At 33.8% G+C, this 14,438-nt stretch overlaps 1 long non-coding RNA gene across 1 annotated transcript; it reads right to left on the bottom strand.

Moving 5' to 3' along the window:
* Positions 1–237: 237 nt before the first annotated feature.
* On the bottom strand, positions 238–4,545 carry LOC139844539 (uncharacterized). The gene is made up of 3 exons (XR_011757999.1): positions 4,353–4,545; positions 898–1,049; positions 238–757 (listed from the first exon to the last, which is right to left on the bottom strand). It is a non-coding gene; the product is annotated as an uncharacterized lncRNA (long non-coding RNA).
* Between the last annotated feature and the right edge of the window lie 9,893 nt (positions 4,546–14,438).

The raw sequence follows: 14,438 nt of genomic DNA, 5'->3' as shown, positions 1-14,438 counted from the left end.
AAAACCTCAAGTACGGAAATTTTCTGGGTTGCACTCAAATGTTGCAAATAATTTTAATAATCTAACTACTATGTATGATTGCAGTAATAAGTTATGAATAGTCAAGTTTCAACTCTGCACAGTTTTTTTAACTCTAGAAAGTTATTAAATAAAGTAAGACAAAATTTAACAACTAAAACAACTCTTGAGCATGAAATTATCACAAATAAGTTGATAAACCTCACAAACCATTAAAAATTATTTATATGTAGATATATAGGTTTTTTACTCTATGATGAGATCAACTTTAGCGTTGAACTATTAATGATTTACTAAGAAACATTATATACATATAATCAACTTCGCCTCAAACAAAAGAAGTCCGTATATAAATAAAATTCAACGAATGCCTATCAACACAACACATCACCACTTAGTCAAACAAAACCAACAATGTGACTCAGTCTTTTTCTTCCCAGTTGCATTCTCCTCCATGCAATAAGATACTAACAAAGCGCGATTTAGTCGAACAAACCCACCAAAAACTAACACTAAATAATAGATATTAGTGTTCATAATATATCAAGCATTTTAGAATTGTGCAGTCCACTTACAGTAGATAAACTACACACAGTAAAAGGAATTGTGCAGTCCCTCCTACAGTAGAAAAACTAGTCACTAAATGGGTTTGAAATTGACCATATATGGGTGTTGACTGCAGCCGACAATAAGTTAAAGTCTAATCCATTCCTACAACAATTTTAGCGCCATTGCTCACCTGTAATATAGCAAGGGGAGAAAAGCATACAAGTAATGATCACCTTTGGTTTAGGTAATTTAACAATAAGAATTTCCGTTTGCACCGCTACTAAACTTTATTTATTTACGTATAAGTAAAATAAAATAGAAGCAAAATACCTTATTGGCAACAGAGTAGTAAAGTTCTTGTATGATAGCTTAGAGAGTTGGTTTATGCTATATAACCCCCCCTTCATCATGCTTGTGTACATGGGCTCACTGTCCCATAGGCATCGTAGCCGCAATCTTCTAGTCAGGAAATAATCCCATGTCTAAATAGCATTGCATAATAACATGCCAAGCCAATATGTCTCATAAGGTTCAAAGACAGGTATATATGAGGCTGCTATAATAGAATAACAAATGAAACACTATAAATAAAGTAATAAGCTAAAGCAATACCTTTAATTAGAGCCAAAACATATGACTTACGCTATGTGCCTCTCATAACTTTCTTTTTTTTTTTTTTTTTTTTTTTTTTTTGCGAAAAAACATATTATTATAAATAAAGAGAAAATAGATCCGATGATCTAGGGCGTTACATGAGCTGTTACATTGACAGATATGTATCAGTTTGACAAATACTACAAGCGTTCAAACATGAACTTGGAAGTGCACTATACCGTAAGACAAACCATAGTACAACACTACTCGGGAGAACCCCGATACAACAATAACACGAACCAGAAGCTGATGCTTCCTTGAAGTAACCGCCATCTAAATCACCGAATCCAGAAAAAAGTCCTCACCTGAACTGAAGCCAGCATCAGCAAACAACAATCCACGAGCCTACTCACCAAGCCGCATCATCCCCAGACACATACACTGAACCCAATTTCGCACGCCGGGCAACCCAGAACAATCCCTCGAGACCGCATCAACCAGAAACCCGAATCATAACCCCGTTGGCCAGCACAACCAAGCACACCTAGCAAACAGCTCGGAAATCCTAACCTGTCAAAACCCTACCATACGGATGATCGGGCACCAATCGAGAAAACTACTCCAGGAGACCAATCTTTTGGCGCTTAACGACCCTAAAGTCACTAAGGCGGCAACTACACCGGACCGTTCCGAACCGAATCCGGCGACGAGGAGAAGGACGCACGAGACCAGACCCAACGAAACCGCCAAGGAACAAACGAACCTAAAGCCCGCAACACCAAGCAACCCACTAAAAACCAGACCAGACCAGCCGCAAATAAACCCAAGTCAACCCCAAGCCCAAACAGACCTGTCCAGTCAACCTCGAGCTCAAACCCAGCCCATTCCCAAAAGGAACCCACCAGAGAAGGAGGTAACACAACCAGTCAGCATTCGGATTCCGCAAGAAGCAAACAAGTAACAGACTAAAGGAGGAGAGAAAAGGGTGAAGGAAATAACGCCATTTTGTAAAAAATAAGGAAACCAAAAGGAAGCAGACTAACTCCGGCGAAGCCACCGGAGTAATAGTGAACAGCAGCAGACAAAAAATAACGAACGGTCAACAAAAAAGGAGAAGATCATACCATAAACATCCACAGACCTCCAACCGGAGGTCGCCGCCTGCGAATAGAACGGAAGACCAAAACCCAGCCGTCGGCGTTGAAGCACGGCCACCAGACCCACGATACGGTCGATACCGGAGGAAAACCGACGACCACATATTTACACCGGCGAGCAGAGTGCACGAGAGCACTCGCCGCCTGCTGCCGGCGAACACCAAAATGGTGACCGGAGAAACCACCAGGAACGAGGGAGCAGATCTGCAAGAGGAGAAGAGAAAAGCATGAAAAAGGAGGCCGGCCGCACCTCCGGCGAGCTGCCGGAAGAGCGGTGGCGCCGGAAAATGATAAGGTTTCTGCCGGAAGGAGAGAAGCTAGGGGAGAGCGTATTTTTTATAGGGAGAGAAAATTATTAGCTATGCTAAATAGAATGATATCGTATGAAGTGATACAACTTCATAGAAGCTCTTCTTGACATGCAGAGGTATTTAAGTGATTTATTCATCAGTATATAAAACCCACAAGATTCTCGGGCTCAACGTCATACAAGCTCTTTAAAAAATAATAACCTTATCTAATAAATTAGATCAATTAAAAAGCTAGCAATGAACATCTATATATACTTGTTCAATCAGTAAGGGGCCTTCTCTGATAAATCGTTGTATACTTAAACTTCTAATCAGTTAAGACACGCCTAGTTTAATTCCACGTATGATTTAAATCTTAAGTTAAGATCGAAAAGGCACATATCATACTCTGCATCTAATTGAGACCACCATCAGAGAAGAGAAGCTAATGTTAGACTTATAAGAAAAGGCTACCTTATTTCACCAAATTAGACCCACCCATTTTACCTCTTTCACAAACCTGCTCCTGCTCATTTGAGCTATTACTTGTATATTAGACCTGCCCATTTTACAAATCAGTTACACAAATTGACACTAAATGAGACCATCATTAGAGAAGAGAAGCTAATGTTTGACTTATAAAAAGGTTAACTCATTTCACCATATTAGACCCGCCCATTTTACCTCTTCCACAAACCTGCTCCTGCCCATTTGATAATTTATTTGTCAATTAAACCCACAAGTTTTACAAATCAATTACACTACACTTGATAAATTACTTGTTTATTAGAAGTCAATTACCCGCCCATTTTACCAACATCATATGCAATAAAAGGCAGTGTGATTACAACATCCAATCAACAACAATCATAGCTTCCTTCAGGAGGAAATGAGAAAAGATAGATAGGATAGCAAGGCCACAATCCTAAATTGGTTGAATCACATAGACCTAATGTGGCTCCAATACCTTTATTCTTCTAACGAAGCCATCACTGCTAGATCATATGATCGAGTTGATAAGCCGAAATTGAGATAAAAGATATCAGGTACAGATGGAAGAGCAAATTGTACATACTTATTGTGTGTCGTCAATAGAGGATCACTTGACTACATATCAAGGTTGTAAAACATTAGAAGGAAAAAAAAATAACATGAGTTAGCCAATTTGTAATATCAGTGGTCATTCATAGTATTGAGTAAAACACATACACATGTGTATAGGTTACTATGCAACTATAACCTTCTTATATTATGGACACCAACCAATATATCAAGTTAATCATTTATTACACATGAAGTGGTGATCGACCATATTAAAATAAGTGTATACCATTTTATACCTGTTTGTTCGTATCACATAAAATAAGTGTATACCATTCTATCACATAAAAATACTACCATAAGCTCAACATTAATGAATTTTGTTAGTGCCAAACAATTATATAGCTTTAGTTTCGGCTAACTTGTATACAGTCTGAAATATTTGGCTAACTTGTAAACACCTAATATTCTAATACAAATAAAAATTAATAATTCGAGATGTAGATCAATGGAATTTTAATGGTATACAAATAATAAGTCAGTAATATTTATGATTAACATATATTTTATACGAATATAAAGATGCTCACATAAAAGTCGACTGTTAGGGTTTCTTCATCTGATGTTGTATTGATCAGAATTTAGGTTACCGAGTGATTATACGAATCGAATCAATAATGGAAAGAGATATTAGAAATTAAACCTGGTAGGAGTTAGGGTTTCCTCCACTTCTGATTTTCATTGTACTACATCAATGTTGGTTTGGTCAATATCAATTTAAACCCCTAATTTGGTATTATGCGATTTGAGGGTAAGAGTTAGGGTTCCTCCACTTCTGAATGCGCGAGTTGCATTAAATGCGAAACCCCTATTTTGATTTTGCTCTCCCGTGTCATTTAGTTAATTTAGGGTTAATTTTAGTCTCATTACTTCAAATTGTATCTTTATGAGGTCATAAATATGAGATGACTATTTCAATGGATATGATATAATGTAAGATATTGACTGGATGGCTCAGATCGATTTTCAATTTATAGGATGATCAAAAAAATAGGTGTGTGATGATAAAAAAATGTGTGTGAGAATCATCCCCCTTAATTTATAGGATGACTCATATTTTTTTTTTTTTTTATTTTGGTAAGCGAGGAAACTCTCACGTGAACGAGCACATTGGCTCCCCATATAAGATAAAACCTCGGGTAATCAAGTCCCCCGAGCGCGAGACCTGGTACTGGGTGATTTGCGCATTATGCACACCCTCTAGTCACACTCCCTTTTTGAACAATTTGGCATAGTCAGTAATTGAACATGGGTGGTGTGCTTCATTGGGCAACTCGGTAGCCACTCATTTTTGTATTTATTATTATATAGATAGTATAAGTATATAGTAGATAGTAGATAGTAGGTAGTAGAAGTAGATTATTATTATTATTATTATTAAAATTATTATTATTATTATTATTATTATTATTATTATCTTTTTTTTGTAACTGAGGAAACCCTCATATGAACGAGCACATTGGTTCCCTCATTAAAGGTAAAACCTCGGATAATCAAACTCGCCGAGCGCAAAACATGATTCCGGGTGAATTTCGCATTATGCGCACCCTCTAATCACACTCCATTTTTGAACAATTTGGCATAGTCAGAAATTGAACCGGCTGGTGTGCTTCATTAGACAACTCGGTAGCCACTTAGGCAAGCGTGCGTGGTTTATTATTATTATTATTATTATTATTATTATTATTATTATTATTATTATTATTATTATTTAATATTATTATATTATTGTTATATTATTATTACTACTTTATACGTCTCAATTCTATTGTCACAGACTAAAAAATACGCAGTTTAAAGAACTTTCATTATTAAACCGTATTTTTTATTTACTTTACATTTTATCTCTTACATTTTTTCAACTTTTTTTTCTTAAATGTATACATTAAAGGTATTAAAGCGTTTTATCTCTTTATGATAATCTATTTACTAAAATTGACAATTAATCTATTCTCTGTAAATGGTTATTAAAATATAGCGATAAAATCATATAATCCCCTCTTAATTGCCTATAATTACATATATACCCAACTAATTAACATAATTCCAAACAGGCCCATATAATTACATATACACCCAAATAACTAACATAATATCAAATATATCCAGTTTAAACGCTAGAACTCTCAAATTTAGCCATTTCATTAAAATAGTTAATTCTGATAAAATCTTGAATACAATAGAAATCCTACATAATACATTCTAAACCCTAATGGACAATAAACACGAATCACTAAACCCCAAAAACTAAATACTAACCACTAAACCTTATTGGTAAATGAACCCTAAACCTCAAAATCCTAACTACAACTTAAACCATAATACTTAAACCTAAACCCCTGACATTGGTCAAATTGGACACTTATTTCTCTCGCAATATTAAACGGTTTTCCCTAGGTTTTGTACATTACTTAAAAATTTATTGATGATTAATGATTGAAGATTATGCCTTTGGTATCGTGAGGTCACTTGTGGTATTTTGGGTGATTTATGTGTGTTTTAGAGCTTAAATATCAGAATGGTTTGTTCCGGTTTGAGTTGGGGTTCCAAACGCACATTTCAGAGTTTTTCCAGGCAAAAACGAGATTTATGGGCTTCGGTTCAAGAGGTTTTGGGTCCCTATCGCGAGGTTATGATCGAGCACGATTTGCAGCAGCGAAGGATATGAAAACGATCGCGAACCACCTGTTTTGGGCGGCTCGCGATCGCGAGACATATGCCATGGACACTTCGCGATCGCGAAGTGGTCCCTAACGGTCCCTTTTGTTTAAAAACCTAATTTCACTTTTAGGTGAGCATTGATACTACAGCCGTGAACCAGAGCTTCAAGGGGCGAAAATTAGTAATTTTGGGGGAATTTCAAGATCACTAAACTTCTCCAATCATTCCATTAACAAAGCTTGATTCTATCAACATTGAAGATTCATCCTCATCTTTGGTTAATTCCTAATTTGATCTTATGAATTATTTTCTTATTGTTATTACGATTTTTACTTTAATCATGATTGTAGGATAATTTCATTATGTTCATCTAAACTAAATATTTTGTTGGATGTAATTTTGATGATTGATTATTATATGTTTGATGATTCCTAGCTTGAACACTTGAATTCTTGTTGATGTTTATTGTTTGAAGTGGTTAATGATTGTGATTGTATAATAGAAAGAGATTTCATTAGAGTCTATTGCAATTATTCATAAAGTTCTAAGTTTTTAATTGATTGATTGTTATCGTTGTCCAATTTAGTGACGTTTACTGGAGTCTGTCACATTTAGTTAATTGATTACATTGATTTAGACACTTTTGCATTGATTGGACACGGTATTGATTTACATCAATTGATTAGTTGATACAGCAGTTGATTGTGTACAACGAGAGTTGGCATAGATGTTGATTACAGTGAACACTGGATCACAATTCAGGTCCAATAGTTAATCAATTTGATTAACCACAATCTAGGGGTCTTAGGCTACGGGGAATTCGTGTTGTTTAATCTAGTTTGCAGTGTTTGTTCAGGGAAAATCTTGGTGAGCCGGTTGGTTTAATTGCCAATGTTTAGTAATTGATCTGAGCATAATTTAAAAACGTCCAACATTAGTGAAGAGAATATAGGTGAACATATTTCCCATTATCTGACTTGAATCTATCTTTATTACGTTTTACTAAAATAAAACACCAAAAATATTGTCTCTACCTAATTATCTCTTTGATTCGGCTAATCATTAAATAATCAAACCCTTAATATTTGTTATTTAATTTATTTCTTTATGTTATAGTTAATTACTTCTAGTGCTTAATCTTGAATTGCGTTGACACTGTCTTTGGAACGATCTTGGAATTACCATTTTCTATAATGCTAGGCGATCGGATAAACTGCCCGTAAGTGTGTTTAAAACTGATAACCGGTATTTTTCTTATACAAAATAGACGCGATTTTACACATCAAGTTTTTGGCGCCACTACTGGGGACAATTGTGTGTCAATTTGAGATTGTTTGCTATTTGTGTTTTGTTGAGTCTTTTGTTTTTAGGTAGTTATTTGTTTTTAGCTTTTAATATGTTTAGTTTCGGTGCTTGTAATTGGTTAGTTGTTTGTGTTTTGACAGATTACATGTAGTGACCCGAACTTTTCCATACTTATATATATTAAATGAAAACTATATTTGCATGATTAAATGTTTCCAACATGTTAAGCAATCAAACTTGTTAAGACTTGATTATTTGAAATAGGTTTCATGTAGACAATTGACCACCCAAGTTGACCGGCGATTCATGAACGTTAAAAACTTGTAAAAACTACATGATGATATATATATGGACATATATATGGTTAACATGAGATTATGATAAGTAAGTATCTCACTAAGTATACTAACAATGAGTGATATACATAAAAAATGAGATTATTGAATTAAGAAGCTTGAAACGATATACATAACGATTATCGTTATAACAACGTCTTACTAAATACATATGAATTATATTAAGATATTGTTACACTGTATTTAACATGATAAAATGATAATTATATATATTTTTTAAGTATGTTAACAATGAACTACATATGTAAAACAAGACTACTAACTTAAGAATTTCGAAACGAGGCATATATGTAACGATTATCGTTGTAACGACATTGTAATGTATATATATCATATTAGGATATATTCATACATCATAATATCATGATAATGTAATAATCTAACTTCTCATTTCATATGATAAACAAGGGATTAATTACATTTAACAGGATCGTTAACTTAAAGGTTTCAAAACAAGACTTACATGTAACGACTAACGATGACTTAATGACTCAGTTAAAATGTATATACATGTAGTGTATTAAGATGTATTAGTACACTTTTGAAAGACTTCAAGACACATATCAAAGTACTTCTGTTTAGTAAAAATGCTTACAATTACATTCTCATTCATTTTCATCAACAATTCTACTCGTATACACCCGTATTCGTACTCGTACAATACACAGCTTCTAAATGTATTTACTATTGGTATATACACTTCAATGATCAGATCCTAGCAGCCCTTAATGAGTCATCAAACATGTGGGAACCATTCTTTGTAATCTAGTATGAATTATTTAGCAAGATTACAAAAATATTAGTAATCATTCATGACTTATTTACAAGAAAACAAACTTACACATCCTTTATATCTAATCCATATATCATGACCTAAAACACATACAAACACCTTCATTCTTCAATTTTCTTCATCTAATTGATCTCTCTCAAGTTCTATCTTCAAGTTCTAAGTGTTCTTCATAAATTCTATAAGTTCTAGTTTCATAAAATCAAGAATACTTTTTAAGTTTACAAGTCTACTTCCAAGCTTTCTAATTCATTCCAAGTAATCATATAAGATCAAGACACCTCTATTTTTAACAGTAAGTTATCATTCTAATTCAAGGTATAATTCATATTCAAACTTTGATTCGATTTCTATAACTATAAACTATCTTAATTCGAGTAAAAATCTTACTTGAACTTGTTTTCGTGTCATGATTCTACTTCAAGAACTTTCAAGCCATCCAAGATCCTTTGAAGCTAGATAATTTCTTGTCACTTCCAGTAGGTTTACCTACTAAACTTGAGGTAGTAATGATGTTCATAACATCATTCGATTCATATATAAATAACTATCTTATTCGAAGATTTAAACTTGTAATAACTAGAACATAGTTTAGTTAATTCTAAACTTGTTCGCAAACAAAGTTAATCCTTCTAACTTGACTTTTAAAATCAACTAAACACATATTCTATATCTATATGATATGATAACTTAATGATTTAAAACCTGGAAACACGAAGAACACCGTAAAACCGGACATATGCCGTCGTAGTGAAACAGGGGGCTGTTTTGGGTTAGATAATTAAAAACTATGATAAACTTTGATTTAAAAGTTGTTCTTCTGGGAAAATGATTTTTCTTATGAACATGAAACTATATCCAAAAATCATGGTTAAACTCAAAGTGAAAGTATGTTTTTCAAAATGGTCATCAAGACGTCGTTTTTTTGACTGAAATGACTACCTCTACAAAAACGACTTGTAACCTATATTTCTGACTATAAACCTATACTTTTTATGTTTAATTTCATAAAATACAGTTCAATATGAAACCATAGCAACTTAATTCACTCAAAACGGATTTAAAACGAAGAAGTTATGGGTAAAACAAAATTGGTTAAAAATGGTTAATTTGACTACGGGATGAATTGACAAAAATCTATACTAACCATATCCTAACTAACTTATATTGTATTATACATGTATTCTAACATATATTATGTAATCTTGATAGACCATAGACACGTATACTATGTTTTGACATATCATATCGACGTCATCTATATATATTATTTATTTGAAACAACCATAGACACTCTATATGCGGTAATGTTCGAGTTAGCTATACAGGGTTGAGGTTGATTCCAAAATAATATATATACTTTAAGTTGTGATCGATTCTGAGACTTATATACACTGGGTCGTGGATTGATTCAAGATAATATATATTGATTTATTTCTGTACTACTAACTGTGGACAACTAATTGTGGACTACGAACGTTGGACTGTTAACTTAATAAACTTAAATTGTTAAAACATAATAAAACATATTGTGAATATATTTCGATCATACTTTGATATATATGTATATATATTTGTTATAGGTTCGTGAATCGACCAGTGGCCAAGTGTTATTTTTCGACGAAGTGATAATTTGTGAAAGTGAGTTATAGTCCCATTTTTACTATCGAATATTTTTGGGATGAGAATACATGCAGTTTTATAAATGATTTACAAAATTGACACAAGTACTTGAAAATTACATTCTATGAATGAATTATCTTATTGAATATCACCCTTTTGCTTGGTAACCTAAGAATTAGTGAACGCCACTAATTGACGTGAATCCTGAAAATAGATCTATGGGTCTAACGAACCCCATCCAGGTTATGGATGCTTTAGTACTTCGATTTTTATATACAGATGAGTGTACCTGTATATTTGGGGATATTCTATATGCATTTGTTAATGTCGGTTACCAGGTGTTCTTCATATGAATGATTTTTATACAGATGAGTGTTCCTGTATTATTTTTTTTTTTTTGCAGATGAGTGTTCCTGCAGTTAATTATGAAAAATGAAATCTTGTGGTCTATTAATATAATTTGATATATAGGTTCAACCTATAACTCACCAACATTTTTATTGACATTTAAAGCATGTTTATTCTCAGGTGATTATTAAGAGCTTCCGCGGTTGCATGCTAAATAAAGACAGGATTGGAGTCTGCATGCTTGTACAATATTGTTTAAAAACTGCATTCGAAGACTTAAGTTGTTGTGTAATATTATTGTAAACTATTATGTAATGGTCGTGTGAAAACGTTACATTTTAGATTATCATTATTTGATAATCTTCGTAATATTTTAAACCTTTATCGCAAATATAAAGGTTATGGTTTGTTTCAAAAATCGAATGCAGTCTTTGAAAAACGTCTCATATAGAGGTCAAAACCTCGCAACGAAATCAATTAATATGAAACGTTTATAATTATTATGAACGAGACATTTCATTACAGGTAGTAAATGTCACACATTCTTCTGATTCTCCGATACTTACACCATTTTCGGAGCCAGAAAGACACTTTCGGAGTGTAAACATTGAATAATCGGTTACAGTAGAGTCTCGCAATTCCATTGGGTAGTTATTATGAAACTATTGTGCCACAAACTCCTCAAATGGCCGAAGTACTACAAACTATGGATGCCAAGAGGAAGGCTACTCGAACAGGCCAAGGTAATGCCATCACTCAACTTGTGATCAAAACAAGGTTTGAGATTAAAAGGCCTATTCTCTAGCTTATAAGTAGTCAGTTTAGTGGAGACTTGAGTGAGGATGTTAACGAGCATCTTCACATTTCTCAGGAAATATGTGGTTTGTTTAAACTGAAGGATGTTCAGGATCAGGTCGTATACCTTAAGGTTTTTTCGTGGAAGCTCACGGGGGAAGCACAAGACAGATATCGTGGGTTCTTATTCGGGTATAAAGTTCGGGTCTTTGGTGATTTATGAATGTAATAGAGTGACCTCGGATGATGGTATTCCTTCTCAAACACTATGCACTGAGGTCCCGATTGTTATGGTTAGCGAGTTGAGTATCAGAGATTACATAGGTGATGATGATGGGATGGTTAATGAGGTGAAGAAGTTGATGTCAAACAAGGAGTTATCTACTGCTATTTATCCTGATCCGATAAATGTTAGTGTTGGGTCGATTGCTTGCTGCTAAGTTTCCTGACCCATAATCAGGTTATGCTGGGACATTGGTGAGGCCTGAGCAGGACTAAAGCCCTGCTTATGTAGCTATTTGTTGACAATGAATATTGTCTATTATATGTGGCATGCGGTTTTAGTTAGTTTTAATGTAATTGTAACTATGTAATAGTTAACTAGCTAGTTTATCATGGTAATTATGTTTAATTACCACCCTTGTAACTAAAGGAGGTTGCTAGTATATAAAGCAACCTCCCACTAATTTTATCTTTAGTTGAGTTATTTGACAAGTATTATCTTTCACACATATTCTCTCAACCTTATCACCAAATTACTTGTTCTTAACCTCTAAACCCACTTACACTAACAAAACCGATCGACCTTAGCTAGATTTGGGACTAACAATTGGTATCAGAGTGGGTCTAAGAATGTGACTAGAGGATCCAAGGCTCGAAGGTCTCCATCGCGTTTTTGAAGTGTTTGTGTTTATCCTTGGTTTAGGTAAACTTGATAACTCAACTCATTGTCTTGTTCTTGTTGGTTTTTGTACGTATATCATAACAAATTTGTCTTAAAACTACTTGAACCAAAACTTACTGTGATTGTTAAAATTTGGGACACATTTGCTTGCTTGTTAAAACCATTTTTAACATCTTTAAGAAATCTTGAAAACCAAAAAAAAAAAAAAAAAAAAAAAAAAAAAAAAAAAAAAACAAAAACCAAACAAACAAACAAACAAACGATTTCTGCTTTTTCTGGGTTTTGATATTTTTAACAAATCTGAGGATTGTGTTTAAATAGAAAGATTGTTAATCCTTTCGTGAAGGTGTGTTTCAAATTTTAGGTTCTAATTCGAAGTCATCATCCAGAACCATGAATTTTTAGTTTTCGTGAAAAAATCACTGATTTCGACTTGATTCTTAAATTTTATTATGTTTTTGAGAAATTCAACAATGGGGTTGTGTTTATCGTGGTCAAAAGCTACTGTCTGCAAAATTTCATGAAGTTTCATGGTGTTTTGAAGTATTTTCCATTAAAACCACCACTAACCGCCACAGAACCACCGTCCTCCGCCACCAACTCCGGCGATCTGTTTTTTAATTTTGGGTGCTCGAAAAGATTGATGCTCAAAAACCCTTCTGCTATTTCTGCTCGAAAACCTTAAATTAAGCTCGAAAATCTCGAAACCAAAAAGTAGTGCTCGAAAAAAAAAAATAGGGAAGAAGAAGCAGAAACAGTACATGAGCTGAACAAACATGACGATGGCAGTACTGTAATTACGATGAATTTTTTGGTGGACCCCACCTAGTACACCATGTGAACGGTTCTCACATTTTATTCTATAAAGATAGATTCAATGCATATAGACAATCCTTTAATCTTGAACCTGTCAAGCCCTTACTCTTTGAACCCCCCACTCCAACCCCTTGCCGAATCCCCTCACTCACTCCTTGACCCTTCTGAACCCTGCACCCCCTTTGAACCCTCTCTTAACCTTTACAAACCGAACCAGGTTAGCAATCTGAATCCTCTTTTAACCCAAGCCCAAGTCCTATTTTCCCAAGCCCATTTGATTTAATCAAGCTCAACTATTTTAATCAACATTTCAGCCTTGATATTTTTTTCTACCCTACTGCTTGAGAAACTTTTATTTAGCAAAATCCCTTGACCAAAATCTCTATTTGTAGGTTGGACTTCCAAATTGTGAAAGAATAGTACTAGTGAATTTCGTATATAAAAAAAAGGAAAGAAAAGGGATCCATTTTTGAAAGAAAGAAAAAAACAATGTTTTGAAACCCGTAAAACTAAAACATAATTCAAAGTAAATCTAAGTTTAACTTTAATACCTTAAAAAAAAAAAAATTTAAACAATTATGACGGATCTCAAGGGTTTAAGTTCGAAATCTTGAAAAAGGATTTAACTTAAAACACTGCTCGAAAATATTTGTTTTGACCAAAAACTTGGTTGTTCGTAAATTTTGGACTATCTGAAAATCTTTGATGCTCGAAATCTTTTAGTGATCTAAGTGTTAACTGAAAACCAACGAAACCTCATTTTTAAAATTTGATTCACGTGAATCATATTTTGAGGGGGAGAAAAGTGATATTTCTTAAGTTTATTTTTCATTTCGTGTATACCTTTTCTGTCCTGACCCCTTGTTGAACACCCGTCCTGTTAACATGGCAAATCGTGATGATCACGTGTCCTCTAATGTTGAGGAAGGGGTACAATTATACACTGATATTACTCATGAATATTACAACTCCGTGCATAATAATTCTGTGTTTATATCTGATGTATTGAGAACTTGTCCTGAAACACCTCTTGATCAAAATGATACAATTGCATGTAGCTCTACTTTTCATACCCCACTCCCACCTCAAATGAAACTGCCAAGTAAATCTGAATCTGTGCCTTTTAATGAT

The sequence above is a fragment of the Rutidosis leptorrhynchoides genome, chromosome 4 (genome assembly GCF_046630445.1).
Source record: "Rutidosis leptorrhynchoides isolate AG116_Rl617_1_P2 chromosome 4, CSIRO_AGI_Rlap_v1, whole genome shotgun sequence".
NCBI lineage: Eukaryota > Viridiplantae > Streptophyta > Magnoliopsida > Asterales > Asteraceae > Rutidosis > Rutidosis leptorrhynchoides.
The sequence above is the reverse complement of the archived record's forward strand: the minus strand, read 5'-3'. Positions and strand labels throughout refer to the sequence as shown.